The sequence below is a fragment of the Anomalospiza imberbis genome, chromosome 3 (assembly GCF_031753505.1).
Source record: "Anomalospiza imberbis isolate Cuckoo-Finch-1a 21T00152 chromosome 3, ASM3175350v1, whole genome shotgun sequence".
NCBI lineage: Eukaryota > Metazoa > Chordata > Aves > Passeriformes > Viduidae > Anomalospiza > Anomalospiza imberbis.
The window spans coordinates 113408256-113431342 of NC_089683.1; the positions used below are offsets into that span (position 1 = coordinate 113408256).

General features: G+C 36.8%; 1 protein-coding gene across 33 annotated transcripts in view; it reads right to left on the reverse strand.

Annotated features, from left to right (window-relative positions):
• Positions 1-23087, reverse strand: part of NRXN1 (neurexin 1) — a 674512-nt gene that overhangs the window by 447304 nt on the left and 204121 nt on the right. The window lies entirely within an intron of this gene.

Below are 23087 nucleotides of genomic sequence, written 5' to 3' on the forward strand. Positions count from 1 at the left end.
TTAAACTCGGAAAATAAACTGCACCAGAAATTGTATTAATGCTATTTAAGCAAGATGATCTGAAACACATCTAAATATATAACAAAGTAGTCAAAACACAGATCTTTTCCTTCCCAACTCTCACTAAAATTGACATCTCAAAAAGAATCAGTAACCTAGATACATCCAGTAGCTCTGCCTAAGGTCTTGAATAAACTAAAGCTACAAAGCACTCATTTAGGAATCTACCTTAAAGCTTTATATAGCACTGTGCCAGACAGAAAGTTAACATGAATCAGTAAATGAACAGGTATTTTTTTTTTGTCTGGGATGTACTTTTACTGGCTAGTATGTGACATACAGGTCATTTTTCTTAGTTTATTCTGAAGGTGGAACACAAATAGCTGAGCTTTCAGTCTCAGACAAAAAAGTATAACATATATGGAGATTACATTTCCCCTAAAATCTTAGACACTAACATCTACACAGACCTTACACTAGAGGGGTATGGAATTTAGAGCTATAAAAAGGCAAAAATCACCTGTTTAGCTAATAAAAATTTAGTAAAATCCCAGTGAAAACCTGCAGGTGTTCTGAAGTGTAAGGATGAAGGTGTGAAAACCTGAGTATGTCAAATTTCATCCTTCTTGAGGATAAACTCAATCTCCAGGACAGAGCTACACACATCAGTGTGTTACCATCAGAACAAACCCAAAACATATGCATAAATATATAGATAAAGGGAATAACAGTGTGAATTTAAGAGACCAGTGAATGACAGAATATGCAAAAATAGGTGTGAGGACACAGGTTTTTTGAGAAGTCCTTGGGTGCATTTGTCTTCTGTTTTAACCTTTACACTAACTTTGACCCTGGATATTCAAAATGCTTCTCCCTAGTTAGGAAGGTAAGTTCAGAGACTACTGCAAAATACATCAGATAAAGAACCAGACAATGATTGCATTTTGCTTTTACTTTGCTTTGTAATAAGAGCATTAGAAGTTATTAGTCTTTGTTTACTTGAAGTACTTTCTCTTAGATTTGATGCAGAATTCCTGGTGGGTTGTGGGTTTTTTGTTTTGTTTTGTGGGTTTTTTTTTTTGGTTTTTTTGTTGTTTTTGGGGGTTTTTTTGGGGGGGTTGTGTGGTTTTTTTTTTTTTCTCCCTGTGGGAGTATTTTTGTGGCAGTAGCCAAATCATACTAGACTGCAATGTAAGAAACCCAACATGACTGTCTATCAATTTTGCTCCCTTTAGAGCCCAAAGCAAGATTCAGCTGTTTAGCAACTGATAGCAACACATCCTGCATCCTGACATGTTTCAGTAGAGGAGGAACACCTTGGCTCATGGTGCATAAAGGATTCACAAATAATGCATTTTCTGGGGTTTCAATGCACTCAAAGCAGCAGCCTGCATCTCGTCTAGTGAATATTTAATAAAAGCATAAAATGCTCAAGCACAAATTTATTTGCTATGGGTCCTTGCTGCACAGGCATATTAAATCAGCACGAATACCTACAATGGAGGGATGATGAAACAGATGCAGCAACCTGGTGTTTGTAGTTTTGTCCCAGGTATTTAATGACTGTACCACAAAAAAAAAAAAAAAAAAGGACATAAATGTACCAACATGCAAAATATTTATGTGCACACATTATGCACTGTAAACTGCTCCTGATCATTCACACAGACACAAAAATGTATGGAACTGAAGTACACACCAGGCCCTTTCAACATAAATCATTCCGAAACAAGGACTTGAAGAAGCAAGCAGTTCATCCAAGAAAAAAGTTGAGTAATTCTTCATGCAATACCTCTGCAGAATTCCCTGTTAATTTTTTAATCCTCTCTCACTCCTCCATTCCTTTTAGCTTCAAAATATAGTCCATGATACTCAATATCATTCAATTAAAAATTTTGAGCACATTACTTTTATTTGCATCATTTATTTACATAATTATTTGATTTACATCAAACCAGCATTCCCTTGTTTAAAAACTGAATTTCACTTCTAAACAAACAAACAAACAAAAAAAAAACTTAAGCTGTGCACAGCATTTTACTTCAGAGGAAACATTTTGGTGAAAATACATGAACACTGTGGATAAAGACACTAACTGCATGCTTTTCCTACCAATCTTTTCTGCTCACCTGACAAACCCAGAGTACCCATTATTTGCTATTTTTATGCTCTTTCCATGCCATGTATTCAAAGATCTTCTATGACAACATTCTAGTTTGGTCAAACTAAAAATATTACATAAATTATTTGAAGCAGGAGAGAGGATACCAATAAAATACCTCCACATTTCTCCAGTCTTCAGAGTAATTAATTCCTCACAAACAATTAAACTTCCCTCTTATGACCATTTGGATGAAACCTCAGGCATATTTGCCCTCAGTCTAGCATTGATATTTGGGAATTGATTGGGCACTGCAACTCCAAATCTGCCTTGCCATGCCCAGCTCTGAAATGGGAAAAGAGGAGGTAAAACACCCACAGGTTTGCCACAGGCTAGCAAAGATTCAGGAAAAGCTAGAAGAGGAAATCAGGTTACAAATCTTTTTAGTGCTTTGTCACTGAAAACCAGACTTTTTAGCACACAGAGCGGAAGGTACATGAGTCAAAATGTTTCATTGCAGGACAGAAAAGCCACTAAATAATAATGGTAATCAACCCTGTATAAACGTTTAAATATAAAAAGGCTGCTCTATTTTACTCTTGATAGGAATGTATGTATTTAGAATGGACATTAAAAAACTTCCATAAAACATTCAAATGTTTTATGTAAAAAAACCCACTCCATCTGTTGCTACATTTCATACTACAATTTTTGTTGATCCTTTAAGCAAATTAAGAACAGGCTTCATTAATAACCAGTTGTATAAACTGCTGGTTGTTTGTTTATTTTTTCAAATTATCACTTAATGACACTTAGAGAAACCATTAAAAATGCATAGCAGTCATTCTAGCCAGTATGAAGTGTTGTACTTCATTTAATGATTAAAATGTAATTACCTGCACAGAAAAGCACAAGATAATATGAACACCATAAAGGAGTTTAACATGTTTTTATTCTGAATTTTGAGTACTGTAAATTGTTGTGTATTATGGCAGTGAAAACCCAGAATTACGGGAGATGGGCAAATATAGAATGGCACAATCTGTGTCACAGAAAGGATTCAAACCATAGAAGCACTCTATTAAAGCACCTCAGGAAGGGTTTCTTTCTTTGCCTCATTGAAGTCAACAACGGTTTCAGTATTCAACTCTTTGGGAGTTCATTTAATCCTTAGTCTGATTAAACACATGGAAGCAATACTTTAACGGGCTTTAGCAGATTTTAGAGTCCAACACAAGCACTATGCTGAGCTTTATAGCACATCCACCCAGTATTACATCATAAACTAGGTCTGGCTGTACCCATATTAATTTGATCACATGCCCATGCCTGATTTAAATGGCAGACATAGGACTAGATGCTTTGATCTCATTAGGTAGTAACAACAATGGAACCATAGACAAGAGAAATAAAATTGCAGCAAGGGTAAATAAAATCTGTTTATTCATAGCTGCAATGTTCCTTTACCTGAGAACCCAAAAGTTTATTAACTAAACCCCAACAAGCCATGTGACAAGCCCATCTAAGTATTACACAACAAAACCTGGTAGAGTGCTGTCAATTTATCTGTCTGCCACAATAACTACTGTCAAAGAGAGCATAAGCTGACACCACAGATACTCTACTTCTAAGAAACAAGTTACTTCAAAACATTAAATGTATTCTGAATAAATAAATTGTGCCAAACTAGAGTCTAGTATGTTCCCAGATGTACTGTTCAGTGCTCCATTCCTCAGCAATTTAAAATTCAAACATTTATCCGCTACACCATCAATATATAAACTTATATAAAAGGTCTTTCTGAGAGTGTAATGCAACTTAGGAAAACTACACTAAAACAGCACATAGACAAAGCCAATAACAAGAATGCCTGATAGAATGAAACCAGACAGCCTGAACTGCTGCTTCTGTGGCTGACCTTGCAGTAATGGCAGACCACAGGCTTGCCATTCCACCCAGAGGGGACACTCTCCACATGAGGTGTGCACTGCTGAACCTGCAGTGGTCTCAGGATGCATCATGCACAAGGTACCTCAGCACGCTGCTCTTCTAGGAAGCCAACCATTACCCTTCCATTAGCACATCACTCACTGGATCTTGAGACGAAAAATTACAAGGACTAAAAAGTAGTTCTCCAATTATTATACTGAATTTGACTGGTTCTTGTTTCCAAATCACATAATAAACAATGCTCAGATTGCATTTCGACATAAAACACAGGCACTCAAAGAAGAAACCAAAATAATACTGTCTAGTTTAAAAAATTAAGTCTTAAAATATGAAACCAACAAAAATGATGGAATTATGTTGAAGCCTAAGAAATTAATTCTGAGAGAATGCAGAAGGGTCTGCTTTATCAGTTAGGGTTGAGTTAACTTTTACAAGTACTGCTCTTGTTCTACACTAGCAGTTTTCTGTTCCTATCTCTTGTAAATAACTTTTTTTAACAGAAGAATCTTCCATGGTTTCTTTCATTTCTCACAATCTTTTTCTTTTCCTTTCCAGAAACTATATTCCTTGCCCTCTAACAAGTCTCCACAGAAGATTCCAAGGAAGCAATTTGGAGGAAAAAATCATGATTCCAAATCCACAGCTGAGAAATATCTACATGTTTTTTTTCTATTTTTAATGCTCCCTTCCCTCTCCAGTAAGTACAGATTTCTGTGTCCTTTCCCTTTTTGAGGGAATAATTTCATTATGAAGTAATCATGACTAGCCTAACATGAGAACAAAATTGGAAAATTTATTTAAGACCATAAGCAATTTATTCTGAAGGACTGAGGAATTACTTCTCAAGGGCTCCTCATTATTGTTTCAAATTATCGTTTTGCCAAAAAAAAAAAAAAAAAAAAAAAAGCTGTAGAAATGTCTATTAATTCCGCAGACTGAGGGATTCTGGGATCTGGTGAACCAATCCAAGCCTTTCCCTGGCAGAAAGTGTTCCACTCAAAACCATGGCAAAGTAAAACTTTGATTAATTTTATAACCAAGAGCTTTGGACTGCCATAATCCCTGCTCCTGGAATGTACTACCAGAACATGGTTTATCTCACACTGCACCTGTGATCCTGGGCACCAAAGCCTGCACTACTGGTGTCCAACATAAACTCATACCCACTGCAGTAAAACGAGGTGCAAAGAAAAATTCTACCTGCTGAGAAAAATTTTACAGCATAACTGATACAAAGTCAGATATAATATCATGATGCAAAGAAACTTGAGGAAGTTCTCCAGCTCCTGTTTTGTTTCACACACAATCATTCAATCAGAAGTATGAACCTCTGATCCCTTCCCACCATCTCAGATTAGAATAAAATTATGATAGCTGCTACTCATGACAAATGACTTGCAGGGAACACTAGAAAAGTGATAAATTACTCCATTTTGCTAAACAGCCATTTAAATTCATAACTAAAATTGCTACACCATGCAATTTCCTCACTAATTTTCATGTCCTTTTATTTAATCACACAGAGTATGCACTTCAAAAGCAGATTTGCAGCTGGGGAGGGAGAGGAAAGCAAGCAGAAGTTTTCAGGAATGGTGTCATCTTAGTGCACATGAAATACTAAATAGCTAGAAGGTGAAAATAAGAGAACCTTTTTCTAATTAGCAGCTGAACCATTAATAAGTGGATTACAGTACCCGCAATTCATATCGTAACGATAATGTGTCAAAAAATTACTCAAAACCCCAAAGTTTGAAATCGTGATTTTAAAAGAATTCTTGCTAAATTAAGAATAAACTGCAAAATGTCAAATGCTCTCACATCATTTCTACATTCACAGGAGAAACTCCTTTTCCTCAACCTTACTCTTGCCTTAAAACTAATTTATGATATTTGCTAAGAAGTTGGGAAAAAAGAGCAGAAATATACCAACAAATAAATACAGGCTTCAGTCTCTGCAGCAAGTAAAAACCATGCTGGACAACTTTCCAAAGGCCTTTTCAAGGCTTCAAGGTTCCTACTGACTCTACAGCTAAACTGCAAAATATGTAGATTTCTAGGTTTCAGAATGACAGATTTTCAGTATCAGATTGCTTACAGAACTGGTAGAAAAACTGATGTTATGATAGGAAAAAAATACTGGTTTTATTTTTACTCCTCATGAGTATATTACTTGTGCAAATGTGAGTTTTAGAATTAACTTGCTTTGAGCAAAAGACTGAGCAAAACCCAAATGCAGTAATTCTAATTTCAAAAATTGAAAGCAGTCTCTGTCCTAGATAAAAAAAAAAAAAAATTCTGGAGTGCTTCTTGGACAAGGCAGTAGCACCTTCATCCTTGCTGAGAGTTTTCCAAACGAGTTGCATTTATTTTTCATTGTCCTGAGTAAAAATGTAGAATAGGAGAAGAACAAAATGCTTTTTTCTTTTTTTTTTTTTTTGTTGGGGTTATATTTAAACAGACCTTTCAAATGAAAGAACAAGGAAGAAAACAATCCCCAACGAACACATTTTATGTGTAGAAAGAGTTAATGAGTTAAATGATCTGATAAGGAACAGTTTCAAAGCTAATAAGAAACTTCTGAGACATCAGCTGAATACCACTCGTATGGCACCACACAGCACTAGAGGATTAGTGCAGCATGTCCTGGGGTTTAGATGCAATAAAAAACAACAAGCAATTTTCTAGTCCTAATTAACTCCTGTTAAAAGAAGCCCTTTGTAGCAATAAGCTTTCCAGAGATGCAGGGGGAATGCCACTGCAATGGTATTATGTACATGATGAGCCACTGCTATAAAACCAGTTTTGCACTTGTCTCAGAGGGGTACTACAGGAATATCTAGCATTTGACACAGTAAAAAGAGATCCAGAATGGATTTGAAAAAGGTAAAACAAAACAGCTTCCAGAGGGGACTGACAAAACCATCACTTTTTTTTTCTGTCTCTGCCTAAGATTGTATCATTGAAGGAATATCTACATTAAGAACATATGGGGAAAGTCGGTTGGATCTCTATGTTAGTCTTCAAAACATGTTTGGAAGAAGCTATTTATAATTCTTGGTCTTCCTATAAACATGGAAATCTATGGTGAAAACAGTTGTTTTATTACATCTTCCAGCCTGTTGAGGATACTCTCATTTAAGAAATACTTTTCACGTATAAAACAAAGAAAAATCTTTCCGAGTTACTGAGCACAGGAGGAAGACATTCTATGAAAGGATCCTACAGCAACAAAAGGGATCTGAAGCCTCAGCTGAAGAAATCTGCTGTTCAAAATAACGAGCAGAGAAATGTGCTAATGGCCTGTTGCTGCACTAGAAATATTTGATCTAAACAAGCCATCTAATATCTCTTTGCAACCCTGCCTCCTCAAATGCAGTGTCTGCTACAAAGAGTAAAAGAACTTCTTTTTATTGATTGACTCTGAATACAGAAGAAGCTCAAAACTTCTCAAAACAGGCAAAGCATTAGTCAAAAAATACTCTCTGAGCTTCATTATCTCAATTCATTGTCATGTGGAAAATAATTCAGCCAAAATCATATTGTCTAACATAAGGCTGCATATAAGTAGCAGTGTCAGGATAAATCTGCCTTCTTGTGATGCATTTGATATTTATTTTGGCACACCAGAATTACCTTCAGCCACCATCCACACGTAGGTCAGGTGTTCAAATGATTTACAGGATCAGAAACATCATTATTAAGAACTGAAGTAAGAGTTATAAGAAATTCAATATAGTGTTTTTAGAAACAGTTTTTTCTTCCAAAGAATGACAAAGGTAGAAGAATTTTCATTTAGTGAGCAAAAGAATAGTGCCAATTTAAATTGGTTTGAATAATTGGTGCTGAACACTAATATCTGATAAATTTCTTTAAAAATTCAGATAGCCTTCCTCCAGATTGATTAATGATGACTACAATGACTAATGACATTTTACCTTGATGAATGTAACTGATGGACAAAGCACTGAGGACAACAGAAGCATTTAATCGATGAGCACAACACAGATCTTTAGTGGATTGAGTTTGGAACAGACAACATTCCCCTCTGGAAAGAAGAACCAACTATGTGTCCACAGTTCAAAAAAACAAATGTGTATTTTAAAATGGAGGAAAATTGAAAAAAATATTAGTAACTATTCGTATAACAGGGATTCTGGTCCAGGTCATAGCAATAAAAGCAGCTGAACTGTCTCCACTTTGCAGAGGAAAACACCCACAGGTATTTACACAGAGCTGCAACCACCTGCATATGTATGGGAAGAAGCATTCAAGGGCAAATCCAGAACCAGGAAATGACTATTTAAAACTTTAGATGAAACACTTGAAAGGACTTTCCAAAACACAGAAAACCTTGATGGTTACGTTAGTGCTGGTACCACCTCCAGAGGCTGCAACAACACATCTTCCTAGAAATGTTTTGACCTATTACTTTCAGTTTTTTTTTTTTTTCCTTTTGTTTTAATGCTGCCCTACACTCTCTTCTTCTTCTTCTGTATCTTAGTTTTTTTCCTTCAGAGACCTTTCTTACAGCACTGCAATTCCTGCTGAGAGGCAAAGTTTGGCTAAGCTGTATGCTGGGCAGTGTTCTCACTAATCAGCAGTCACTGGAAATCCCCAATAACATCTGAAGATCAGAATAAACCTTAATAATAAAAAATCCCCCGCACCTCTATTTGTATTTTGTGTGCAGCAGCAGTCAAATAAAAGAACATATAAAAGTAGGGTGTAAAGGATAGGCAAAAAGACAAACTGAAGTCAAACTAATTTAACAAATTTGACTATGGAAAAGACAGTAAAGATTCATGAAATGTGCAGAAGTGTGACAGATTATATTCTACACCAATGCATTGTAGCTATTTTTTGCTTTTCTGGCACTATTGTTGCTTTTTAAATTAACACTCTCTTTCCAAGGCAATTAAAAAAAAAAAAAAAAAACAAAAAACAAAACAAAAACAAACAAACAAACAAAAAAAACCAAAAAAAAAACTACCATTATTTTTGTAGTGGTTTGACAGGATAGAACTGTTTTTCATACCCCTTCTTCCTACCCCAATTCATTCAAAACTTAGGCTATAGTATTTCAGAACATGGGAGATGTTGAGGAAAAAGCACTGTCCACGTAAGCAAGAGCCTATTACTGACTCTAACACCAGGGTTTTGTGTAGATAACACCAGAGATATTCAGATGATAATGTGTCAGTCTCAAAATCTGATTTATCTGACTGCAAAGAAAATAGGTAAGGTTTTTTTTGCTAATAACCACAGATAGTTATCAATGCAACTTACGTCAAGTTTTAAAGGACTAGTAGCAGCTACATAACAAAGTTTTAAGAAAAAAAGTGCAGCTGAAATAAGTCATTGCCACTACAAAGCCACTTCATGAAACAAGTCCACTTATGGATGCTACAATTCTGTAGCATGGAAAAGCTTCCCAAACACATAGCAAGACATCAATGAATATTAAAGCTCTGAAATCCATTCCCCCACACCTTTTTCTGTGATTCTCTAAACATACCATAATTCATGATTCTCCAAACATAACCATAACATGATGAAGGAGGATACAGTTCAAGGAAATTTGATGGATACCTTCAAGTGTTTCACGCAACAACTGCTAGCTTTTAAACAAGACAATTCTTGCTATCGCTTCACAGAATCGGTCAAGCTGGAAGGGACCACAGTGGGACATTTGGTCTGCTCTCCCTGCACAAGCAGGGTCATCCCACAGCACAAGGCACATGATCGTGTCCAGATGGTTCTGGAATCTCTCCAGCAAGGGAGATTCCACACCTTCTCTGGGCGATCCATCCCACTTCATGGTTACCAGCACAGGGAAGTTCTTCCTCATGCTCAGGTGGAATCTCTTATGCCTCAGTTCCTGCCCATTGCCTCTTGTCCTACTGAGTAGAGCCTGGTCCATCCTCTGACATCTCCCCCCTCAGAGACATCCATGAGGTTCCCTCTCAGTCCTTCTCTCCTCAGGGCTGAACAGCCCCAGCTCCCTCAGCCTTTCCTCATAAGAGAGGATCTCCAGACCCTCGATCATCTTTGTAGCCCTCCACTGGACCTGCTCCAGGAGCTCCACGTCTCTCTCATCCTGAGGAGCCCAGAACTGGACACAGCACTCCAGACTGGCCTCAGCAGAGCCAGGATCACCTCCTTCAACCTGCTGGCAGTGCAGTCCTAATGCAGCCCTGGACACCATCGGCCTTCTTGGCCACAAGGACACACTGCTGGCTCAGGGACAGCTTGTTATCCACCACAACCCCCAGGTCCTTCTCCACAGCACTTCTTATTCTTCTCTTCAAGAAATACCAGGGCTTGGCTCTTGTCTCTCTAACACTGACTCTTAAACAGAATTTAAAAATAATCTAAAATACTTCCAGTAAGCTCTAACAAAATAAGGCTTTCCAGATCTACTCTTGATACCAATTTTTCTTTTAAATGAGACTTTCGAAAACTGATAAGCAGGTTTCTTGGCCTGACCAGAGCTTTAAAACTGTATGTGCACTGATTTATTTTCAGCTATGAGCATATAAAAAGAGCTGTGTCTAGATTTATATTTAAAGGACCATTTTAGGCACGTATTTTAAAAATATAAAAGATTGCTAACTCTCTCCAAGTCTTATTATCACATCTGTGAAAACCCAAGAAAACTTCTGCAAGTAGTAAATCAGTATTATATATGCTTTACATTTAGTTTTTTGAAGACTGACTAGCTCCTTCTCCATTAATTCAGTATTACCTCCTTATTTTTTCAGAAGTCATAAGTCTTTGAAACTATTTGATAAGGAGGCCTCCCTACTGAGATTACCAATACTCTTTTTATAGAAGCCTGCAGGAACACTGTAAAAGCAAAAGAAGATTAGCAGAGTATAAAAATAATTGGACTCTTGTGCTGTATTGATATTTTAGAGGGAAGATTTGCTGTCATGACTGGGCCAAGATAGCTGCTGGGAAATTCCACTGAAGACAGCACATTTGCACCACTGGTACTTTATCCTACCCTTTATGCAATAAATAAGTCTAAGAAGGTGAGATACTTTGAGCGTCATAAATAATGTAAAATATTTGCATCATTGCATGGATCTAACATAAAACTTAACAACTCATTTCTCAGGTAATGGAAGGGCTAGAAAAAAGATGGAGATAAAAAGACTGACTCTGTCAGAGATACTGCCTCATTTTAGGAACATTAGATATTAAGCAGTAATTTCACCCCTCCAGGAACTTGTCTAAAATAACTGCTTAAAATACTTCAATATTTATTATTACTGCACAGGAGCTTAGAATTATTTACAGCCTTCTGCCCTACAGATGTGAAATAGAAACAAGACTGTAATCATCCAAATAACAGTTACAGAAGAAAACATAACTGAAAATATGATTTAGCATATCTTACAAAGGATAATCAAAAGAGAAAAGCTGTGACACACTACTGACAAGCACATTACATAAATTTCAGGTTTGGGTACTCTTCCTTTTTCAAGAATTTATTCTGCATTCAGGTTCTGAAGTTTCTCTACATTTCAAGGCCCTAAGAATGTCTTCTCCAGAGCTGCTGGTACTCCACTAAGCCATCGACTGGAGAGGGCAGGGAAAAAAGCAATGGAGTCTGTATCCTTCACCAAATGTTTTGGCAACTGATATCTACTTTCCACAAACTTCCATCTCCTAACCAAAGTGGAAAAAAACGCAAGACTGAAGCCTGTGTCAACAACAGCAGGAACCACAGGCTGGTTCCTTCTGAACAGCTTGAGCACGACTGCTGGTCCCACACTAAAGCACACAGGAATCAGGGGCAAGGACTACAGCCAGATTGATTACTCACACACAAATACTGCAGCGTAGAACAAATTCTATGGAAACTTTCCATGTAATAAACAACTTCTTCTCCCCTCAGAGAAAAAAAAAAAAAAATCCCTCCACAGTGTAGAGGAAGCGAAAGTTTTCTTCAAATCATAATTTGAACACAAATGCTCTCCCCAGCAGCCCCCATTGTTTGTCTCCCACCTGTGCCTCATAGGTCTCCTGTAATTACCCATCAGCTGTTTAGATGCACAGCCCCAGAGGCTGGTGGGGCTTTACATTTATTGCATTAGGAAAATGCCATCATGCTGCAGCCAGAGTGACAGGATCAATATACAGAAAATGCTTGCACTCCGAGTTACACAGGCTAATAATTCAACCTTCTTCTACAACCCTACTGTTTTCTTTGTATTGCTGAATATAGTTTTGTTTTTCTAAAGTCCTTCCTCATTTTATAGCACCCTGAGAAAAAAAGTAAATCCCTTTATGCACAATACACAAGACATTTGATTCTGAATACATGCCATTATACTTCTAAAGCTATTTGATTACTACTCTGGATACTTTCAATTAATTAAAATTGAAGACTTCTTGACAAAACACACTAGCATTCATCACAGAGCCACCAGGTCAGTTATTATGTTCACAAAATAATTTAAACCTTTCTGAACTTTCAGGAAAGGGAATTACTGCATCTGTAAAGAAATAATTCTGTATTTATTATCTCTATTTCTCCCCAAGGCTCCTACACCTTATGGACTTCCCAAGGGTTTGGATTCAAAACTAATAGGAAGCTGTGCTTAAAGTATTTTAGAATCCTGTCCATCAGTTCCATTTTTGAGGTAACATTATATCACAGTACTCAAATGAAACAGTACAGATATAAATGGTTCAAAATTAAAGGTATGTGAAACATTAAGAATTCTTCTTAGTTGTAATTAAATTAGAAATTTGCAGACTAGCAGTCCATTCTTTCTTAATTCACTTCTACCTGAGTTCATTTTCATTGGATTCCTGAACTGGAATTTAGAGGTACAACACAATTTAACTGGAGGATAATTTGATTATTTTATTATTCAAGAATTATTTGTTTGTACTTTTGTCTGGGGCTATGGAGACAATATGACACTGAAGCATTTCCATCTCATAAGCAAAAGCAGGCAGCATTCATCAGTCTGTTAGCCATGAAATTAGGAATGTTTGATGTATCCAAGGGCAGCTCCTGCAGCTCTGGTTTTTCCTGCTACACCGCTCTCATTTATTTCCCTACTCCCCAGATATTAAATTAATAACCAACTTTCCATGCTGCCATAGAGGAAACACAGACTAATTTAAGCAGCTTCAGGCTCCCCATTTTTATTTTCTATCCTCATCTTCCACGTTTTGGGGCTGTTTGTGTAAGCACAAAGAAAAGCTGAACAGCAGTCTGCCGTGGTACCTCAGAACACAGTAAAAAACAGAACTTTTCTTCACCCGTCCTGTTGTGGGTCTTCTGTCAAGTGGATGCCTAGCAAAGGAAATTAGCCATTAAATAACTAAATCCATTTACCCCTGTATTAGCAAAGGACTGCTTCAGAATAAAGGGAAAGCGCGGCTAAAAATTTTATTAAAACTCAGGATTTCCAAACTGGTTTCAAAACAAGCTGCATCTTGAGCCATTTCTACTAGTGCAATAATCAGCTTCTAGATATTTCTCCCTGGCTAGTGAGTAGTGTCAGGACAAGACAACTTTTAACTTTCCTTGGCTTCTCTCAAGACCCACAAAAAGACATTAAATCTTCCTCTCAATGTCATCAATTTTTCAAGCCTAGAATTATGTTTGGAAAAGCACATTTTCATCCTCTTAACACTCCACTAATTTTGTAGAGTAACTTTCAGATGATCTACAGCACCCTGTGCTTACTCACTCCAGCCCAGCACTTGTTTTTTCCTATAGGCACAGCTGACCACAGACAATGATCTATGAACCAAGCAAACCCCAAGCCCTCAAGTGGGCAGATGCAGGATAATTCTGTGTTTTGGCTGCTATACACCCACAGCTTTCTGTCATTAATTGAGCTGTAACTTGAGTAGTGACCCAATTTTTGCTGTATCTTTTATTGTCAGAACAAAACCAATTATGAACAGCTCCCAACAAAGTTAAATCTTTTTCACATTTTTCTTAAAACACCCTGCTCATTTCTGATACACTTAAATTTAATTCAGTCTCTGTAGACCTCCCAATGCCTTGAATGTACACAGATGAATGCAGAAAGATTAAACATTTTCTTACTGTGACCTACAACAATGTGCTGAAACTTTAATTATTATGTTAATTCAGGCACTGGGCCCAGTGGATTTATTATATCCCAGAAGCTAATACAATCTACTCTGAAGTGAGATGTAGGCATTAGCTACATCTAAGTATTTTGTGTACAAATATTTAGGCTGTTTAATAAAAGGCTACACACTAAAACTAATTTTAAAATCTAATCCTAATTTTGGGGCTTTTTCCTCAAGTAGATGTCTCGTTCCTCAGAAAGAATCTGAAAGTGTGGCTCCGTGTAGCAACAAAAGCTTGTGTCTCAGCCAAACACTATCATCCCCAAATTCAAGGCTTTTGAAGCAAGACTGGTATTTATTAGATTAAAAAAAAAATAAATAAATACTATTATACTTGTTTAGACTACCATCATAGGATAACACTGGGAGGAAAAAACCCCCAGTCAACAACTCTTTTTTTCCACTGCAGGAAAGGACGAGGCACATTCCACACTGCGTTAGAACAATAATATCCAACCCCAAAATAGTTCATTTGGAATAAGGATGGCTTGTATAAGACAATATTAATCACTGAAAATCAAGGTTTGACCTGTTCCCTGATAGACAATCCAGATATTTCTGATCATCTATCCCTCACATCAAACACAGTTTTGTATCATTCACCAAGGAAAAACACCTACTGGTTTCTTTTTTAATTATCCCCTGTCTCAGCCAATATTTTTGTTATTTTCCATTAGCAACATGATTGACAAAAATGAAATTCGTATTTTAAATAGTTTTGAAGAGGAAAATAGAGCTGGAGGAACTTGATGGGGCAAGCTCTCCAGACATTGTGCAGTCAGAAAAGTTCCAGTGGCTTTACCAAATTCTTTTCAAGCAATGGAGCTGGAGTTAGCTCATAGAGTCTTATTTTTCCTTGGTTTGCTACATCCCACTATTTTCTATTAGAGTATCACAAAAGCACCTGTGTTGTAATTAGAAGCAATCTGGCTTTCATCAAGAGAATATTAAAAAAAATGTTTAATATAATAAAGGCAAGCAGGAATTAATGAAAGCTTTCAGGCTTTATGCTACCAAGTCAGGGATTTTGTCCTGTGCTCATTTTTGATTACACATTTTAATTGCTTACCAACATATTGCCTTGATAACCATCACAAAAACAATTCCAAATTTTCAGGTACAAGTCTTTTTGTTCCAAATAGTAAAAAAAAACAAAAACAAAAAAACCTACAAAGGAATCTGCCTAACAATATTTTCTCAAGTTGATGTAAATAAAGATGCTTGATGTTAAAGACCATGAATAGCTCAAGTATATCTTTGTATTATTTTTATGCAAATTGCCCACAAGAATATTTGTTTCCTGCATTACATTAAACATTTTCCTACCACAAGATCCAATATTCAAGGGATTCTTACACATTTCTACTCTACTCAAGTCTTACTCTCATGTCTTCACATGAAAATAAGAGGCTTAATAAAGCACAGCTCTAGTACAAACTTCATGTTTTGGGTTTTTTTTTTTTTTTTCCTTTAAATTCTCCAAGATCTGAGCTGGCTCACACTACTAAGATAACATTTGAACTTTAATCAAATATATAAATGCAATCAATTCCCATTTATATATGTATACACATATATAGATATATATAGTATTCCCTGGTTATGAACTTTCTTAACTTTCATTAAATTAATTCCTTCCTCTCCATTACAGTAATTCTTCAGATACCTAAATTAAAAAAAATCAAAATATTCTAAAAAAGACTTTTTAAAATATACAAGCTCATTTGATAAACTATGTCAATTTTTTTCTTCTTGCTCAAGAGCAAGCACTATTTTTCTTGATAGTGATAAAAGAATGTTTTTTCCACTAAAAGCTAAAGAAAGTTCAAAGTTACCATGGTAACTGAACAAAAAGTCACAGAGGACTTGCTACTAAAGGGCTTTATAGCATATAAAAGTACATTCAGAGGTATTGGAAAATCTTTTATGGTTATTTTAAATACACATAACTAGCAAACTCAGTGGTGATTATTATGAACAAACATTAAAAGTATACATCTTGGTTATTTTTGCAGTACAGGCCACCACTGAAATGCTTCTTAATTAAAGGTCAACAACTCTAAATTGCATAAGAGAATACTGAAAAACCTGTTCTCGCATGAACTTTGTTGTACTAAAATTTCTCAGCTAAGTACTTTGTTGTTGGACAAAAAGATAATTTAAGCAAAGTATTCATTATGCCTCAAATGAAGCTCAAACTCATTTCTTACCTGAGTCTGACAACTTACTGCATTAAGTTAGCAAACAAAAAAAGAAAAAAAAGCCATGAGGTGTGTGAGAAAATACAGCCCTGCTTTCACTTTGTTGAACACACCCCTATATATACACATATAAAAGCCCCACATATTTCTAATTTTACCTTGTGAGGTGTGCTAGAGTATTTGTGCATTTCTATATTAGCTATAACTGACTTAAAATAATTAATTGGATAATATTATACTCAGAGTTCTCAAGAGTCAGACTCCAAAATTCCCCTGGCATTTCTAGGGATAGGGATTCTGTCCCTCACATGGGGCTGTGTATTTCAGTATAAGTGGTATTTTAATGAACTAAATTCATTAAAATTATGTTATTCTACTCTGTTCAGGGCTGTTGTTGAGCAATTGAGTACCTTGAAAGGAAGACAGGCTGAAATTTGGTCAGGCACTTGAATTTACTCTGAGATTTACCCAGACCATCAACCAGCAAAGAAGGCATGAACAACTTTATTCTGCCCTTCACTAACATGCTTTCATTCCTGTGTCTTTCTACTAGTTGTATAAATAGTCCTTATTCATTTTCCAAGGTCTCACTACAGGATGCCAAAGCCTGAAAAGTCATTCAGGAAATTTCAATTACAAACAAGTAATTGGCTGAGAGAGCAAAATCCCACACTGGTATGCTTGCCACTGATTTCTTTAACAGAGTAAAATAATCACATGCTTTTACTCTGCATCCTATCAATCACTGCCCTTCACATACAGACCTTGTAAATTTACACCTTGTGTTAGGGTGGACCCTAGAGCACCTCACTAATTAATTTAGGGCTGTATTTTAAGAGTCATATAGTATATTGTCACAAGCTTCTAATTGAATTTGCAGAGAGATGAAAGGATGTTTGGGCCAGCCGACAGTTTTTAAAATCCATGGTATTTATGATCCTAGTTTCAAGATGTTTCAGACTTACACAGCAGTAGTGCCCAGTGTTTGCAGAATAGACACACTACACCTAAGCAAAAATTTCTGGAGTCTGCAGTTACTCACTCTGTGGCATGTTTTAAGTGTGTGCACATCAATGTAGAACTTAATTCAGAATATTGGTGTGGATTTATTTTCCTGTTGAGCAGCAAGATGTGAAATACCAACTGCAAGGGGCATTGCAGTCACATGAGAGGTGCAGCAAAACCTTGCACGTACAAAGGTTTATATTTTGAAGATTCAAGGCCAAAGCTTTATCCTCTCTGTTCCCTAGAATAACACTTTTCTTACATTCAGGAACCATGTTAATTTAACTAGCATCTAATGATGAAGCCAGCTGTCCTGGGCTGCATCAAAAAAGGCATGGCCAGCAGGTTGAGGGAGGTGTTTCTGCCCCTCTACTCCAAGGGGAGTGATCCAGCCAGCTCTGGGTCCTCAGCACAAGGATGTGGACCCTGCTGGAGCCCTGGTTGGAGGGGGTCCAGAGGAGAGCCAGAAAGATGCTCAGATGGCTGGAGCACCTCTGCTGTGAAAGCAGACTGAGAGAACTGGGGTTGCTCAGGCTGGAGAAGACATCAAGGAGATCTTATAGGACCTTGCAGTACCTAAAGAGGGCTTATGAAAATAAAAAAGAAGAAGAGTGACTTTTTACACAAGCAGATAGTGCTAGGACAAGGGAGAAGGTGTTTAAACTAAAGATATTTAGACTAGATGTTAGGAAGAATTCCTTACTTAGCGAGACACCGGCACAGGTTGCCCAGAGAAATGGTGGGTGCACCATTCCCAGGAAATGTTTTGGGCAAACCTGGATGAGGCTTTGAGCAACCTGCTCAGTGGGTGGCATCCCAGCCCATGACAGAGGGGTTAGAACTAGATGAGTTTTGAAGTCCCTTCCAACCCAAACCATTCTATGATTTTAAGATTTGGTAATTTATCAATCCAGAAATAGTTAACCTCTGGGAATTTTAGTATTTCTTTTTACATGATACCTAGTCATTATCAGAGCAGATGGGAGCATACTGAGGGGGCAATTTGTGTGCCACAGCACATCTTGTGGTTCTATTTATTTAATAATCCAGACTTGGGACCCATCTGGACCACTTAGAGCTCCATGTTAGAGCCCATGTCCTCAGTTTTACTTCCTCCTCCTGTGTTGTGAGGGAGGAGAAGAGAAGGCACATGCCTAGTTCTCAACCCAGCATGGAGTTAAAACAGGACTGAATCACCCATCTATACCCAGTCACTGATAAATATTTCCAGTTCTCAACATTTAGTCATGAAGTTCAGAGCTTATTTGTAAAATATTAGCCAAATGAAAACAATATTTTCCAATAATTTTCTACAGTCTTCCACTGCAAAGATCCTGAGATATCCTACACGTAGCAAATGCACTAAACTTAGGGACTGAATTCAAACCCTGTAATTTATTCTCAGCACTTTGCATTTCACTTAGATTTGAAAATGACAAGTTGTTGGTCCAATTTTTGTCAACATGTTTTTAATTAGTTCTGAATTTATGACAATTAAAGCTCGCTGTTGCTTTTAAAATGAAGTTACTGAATTTGCCTTAATTTGTTTTCATTGCTCAGCAATGTGCGCATTTTAATTCAACATGGAAATATTCCATCCTCTCTGCTTTCTGTAGGGAAGACGCTACCGTCAACACGATCGTCATTTTTTTTTCCCTGTGAAAATTATTGACTAGAAAATAAGCTGAAAACATCTTTTGGGAACGCTGGCCATGCTCCACATTTGACTGGCTCCATCTGTATCTCAGCTGACTCAAAAAACCCAATGCATTCCAAATCTTTTTTTGTGGGGGAAAAAAATAAAAGGAAGATGAAATATTGCATCATAACGTTGATTTCTTGTGTTTGCAGCTGTAGATTTGTTTTTAGGCAAATAATGTCTATTATTCATTAATTTAGTGCCATATAAATGACAAAAAAAAATGTGAAATATGTACTTCACTTAAAAGCTGAGACACTACACAAAAATTAATTGCCACTTAAACTTTTTTGGGGACAAGGAAAAAGAGGGTTTAAGTATGACTGGCATTCTAATGAAGAAATAATTTTGGAAAGTTCTTAGAGCCTTAACAGTAAATGACAAAATTCTGTATATTACAAGAGCAAGGTTTAATCTCATATGCCTCAACCTCATTTCTCCTCCCTTGCTTTCATTTTTCATCAGGAAAGTAATTTTCTCTTCACAGGTCCTCTGAGAATTCGTATTGTTCATGCACTATTTCTTTTGTGAATGGCTGTAGACTGATCTATACTTATATGAATATCTGCAGACTACATGTCCTGGTCAGAAACTGCAGCAGAATCTTCCAAAAAAAAGTGTTTTAAAAAATCTGAAGCAACAAAAGCTGAAATTATTAACACAGCAAGGGGAAATCTAATAACAGAAGTACAGTATGACAACCTGTTTTCTTCTTCAGCTAACATAAGTTTACTAAAAAATTATGTACCAAGACCATTTATTTTGTAAGAATTTCAAAGTCAGTTTGGTTGTTGAGGATTTTGTCTCCTTTTTAACTTCTTATATTTTCTCTTTTAAGGTAACTTTTGTACACTGTATCTGTAAACCAAAAATTAAACACTTACAAGAAGATCTTATAATTAGAAAAAGGAAAATTTTTATTATAAGCTATTGCTTTTCTAGTTTAACTATTAAAGTAAAAATAAAAATAAACCTTGCTCTAATATCCAATTCAAATGACTCAATAATAGAGAAAGCTGAATGAATTCCCTAGAGCTCCAACTGTATCTCCATATTTAAGAAATCCATTACCATAAGTGAATACCTAAACAATTATGGGGGAAAAAATTAAAGCATTCATAAATTTAATTCTAACATCTGATACTTTTCACAGTGAAAATTCAAGTTATTTTTTTTTCTCAAGTAGATTCAATGCCATTGCTTCCTGTTTTATGCTAGTAAAAAGTTAACCCTATTACTAAGATGACTCTGTGTCTCAGTTCTTGTGACCTCTCTATTTGCAAGGTTTAACAATCTTTGTAACAAACAAATCTTTTAACTTCTTATAACTGCATACAGATGTGGCCCAGTTCAGGAGTAAAATCCTTCTGGTTACCAAAGACACCAAGAGTTCAACAAACAGCGAGCATTCTTCATCAAAACTATACGCATTTAACTCATCTAGCTTGTGGCTACAGCCCCTAAGAAACACTCATCACCCCTTCCACCCTGGAAACAAACCCATTAAAACCACATCCACCATTCCTTCCTGCTAGGAACCTCATTCACATCCATATTTCAGCTCTGCCAGAGTCTTTGTAATTGACTTTCAGGGGTGGTCCTGTTCAGGGCCAGGAGCTGGGCTCCTTGTGGGTCCCTTCCAACTCAGCACAATCTGTGATTGGGTGACTTGTAATTAAATCCCAACAATAAAAGGTGATAAGATCGCTTTTCTTTAAATTTCCCCTTTTGTGCTTGTGTATAGAAACATAATAGCTCTTGATCACTTATCAAAGAGGACTGTAAAGTCAACAATGCACTTGCCCCAGCAGACATCCATATGGGAAAGCCTCCTTCCCAAGAGCATTACTGCCTTTTGTTCATGCCTGTCCTGTAATTGGTGCAGTCAAGTCAGAGTAATGTGCTGGAATTCTGTTGTTCTCTTCAATGCCTCTTATCAGAGCCAGATTTTGTAATGTGCTTGAAATGTGGATTACTTGTTCAGAGAAGGAGGCCAAGTGGAAGCTGAATAACCCTGACCTTTCTGAGCCTGGAAAATCAAAATAGTACCAAAATAAAAAAAAAAAGAAAAGAGCATTCATGATCGGAATGAGATCTTTTCATCTTTTTCAAATTCACATTCAGTGATCAGAGTATGGTCTAATTAGAAAACAAAAACAAATCAGGAAGTTGTTAAACAATCCTTTTGCTCAAAATATATTGAGAAAGTTGCAAAAGTTCAAATGCAGTCATGCCACCACTGATACAAGACATCTTGGTAAACAGTGAGGAGGAAATGCCTCTACATTAAATGTGTTTCTATGGTTTTCAGCTACACACAATGTTTCTTCCACTGACTCATCTCTGCACAACAAGTTTGCTCTCACAGGTTTGATGAATGTAATCTATGGACTGTAAATCCAGTTTCCTGTTGAAAAGGCATAACACTTAGAACACCTTTGTTATGTTGTTGTAAATACCAAAGTCCCCTTCAAAACGCAGCTATTTGCTCTCAGAGTTGAAATCTCTTGTGGTATGAACCATACCTGTGTTTGAGACTACCATTCCTGACCTGCCCACTAAACAGCTTGAAAGACCCCGTTTACTCCTCCACTACTGACCTTCCTCTCAAGGAGAGCCTTTGCATAACCACGGTCTTGACATTCTCCTCAGATAAATCTTCTTTACACTGATGCACACACACAGTAAAATCAATACTTACTAAAAAGACAGCAAACGGGAATGGGTTTTGACACGACATCTACAAGATTTGCCAAAACTTATTTTCCCATCTTTGTTGTCATCAAGAGATGTTTGAAGCATTTCAAGCAACCTTCCTGTAAAACCAGATCTGAAGTTGACAATGGTTATTGCAGGGCTCTGAGACCACAGCTTCATATCCCATTCATTTGTTTTCTTCTATCATAATAGCAAAAGAGTCTCTACCTCGGAGAGACTGATACTTGTCCTTTTGCATAGCAGAAAAGGGGCTCGTTGTATAACAAACCAATTAATTAACTATTAATAGGGTTTCTGGGTATTCCAATAGTACAAAAAATAACAGTACTGATGGCATAAAGTACATGATTTCACAATACCCAAAGAGAAGTATAAAACATCTTATTCTCCATGTGGCTAAACCCAGCAGGCTCTTCACTCCCATTCAGTATCCTTGCACCTCTTGACTTCACTTTCCTAATTAAGACATTCTGTGCTTGCATAAGGGTACTTCATTCTTTCTCCCACACCCCTCCAGCCCATTACCTTCTTTCACAAAGGCATTGCAGCCTTGCAATAGTGCCTCAAGAGCTATTTAAATCTGTAACAAGCAAATTTGTTTGGGGTTTTACCCTCCCAAAAGCAACCGTAAGCCCAAGGCTTTTGTTTATTTAAAATCATCTGTTAATCATCAGTCTGGATTTAACTGGTTTGCAGTCACAACAAAGATCATGTTGCATGCATTTATCACAAGACTGTGACTTTCTGAGGGGCTGTGGCACAGGATGCTATTATACCAGTTAGAGCAGAATTGTTAGGTCTATTAAGCACCAATGCCCATCCAGAGCAATGACAATGCAGGCACAAAACTTGAGGGCAGAATTAATCATCATTCTGAAAATCAGGCTTCTCAGCTTCTATCAAAATCGGACTTTAGTCTGACACTGTTAGTGTTTAATACCACTTTTACTCTGTATTAAACCAGAGGTAAAAAGTTCTTAAAATAAAAAAAGACTAACAAGCATGCCACACATTATTGTCCTTGTTACTGAGTTATAACACCACGGTATTGCTGTGGCCTGGCAGGGGCTGTCACTTCCACTTGCCATTGCTCCCAGTTACTGTGGCCTGATGAGACATGGTGCAAGATCACATGTCACATCTCTTGAATTGAAACACTAATGCAGTGATTTGCTTAATACAGAAACAGCTTCATAAGGAAATTTGCATGCAAAAGACTTTATTTTCTTGAAGGACTGGGAGGAAGAGATCATGTATGTGCCTGATGCTGACAGTTTTTTCT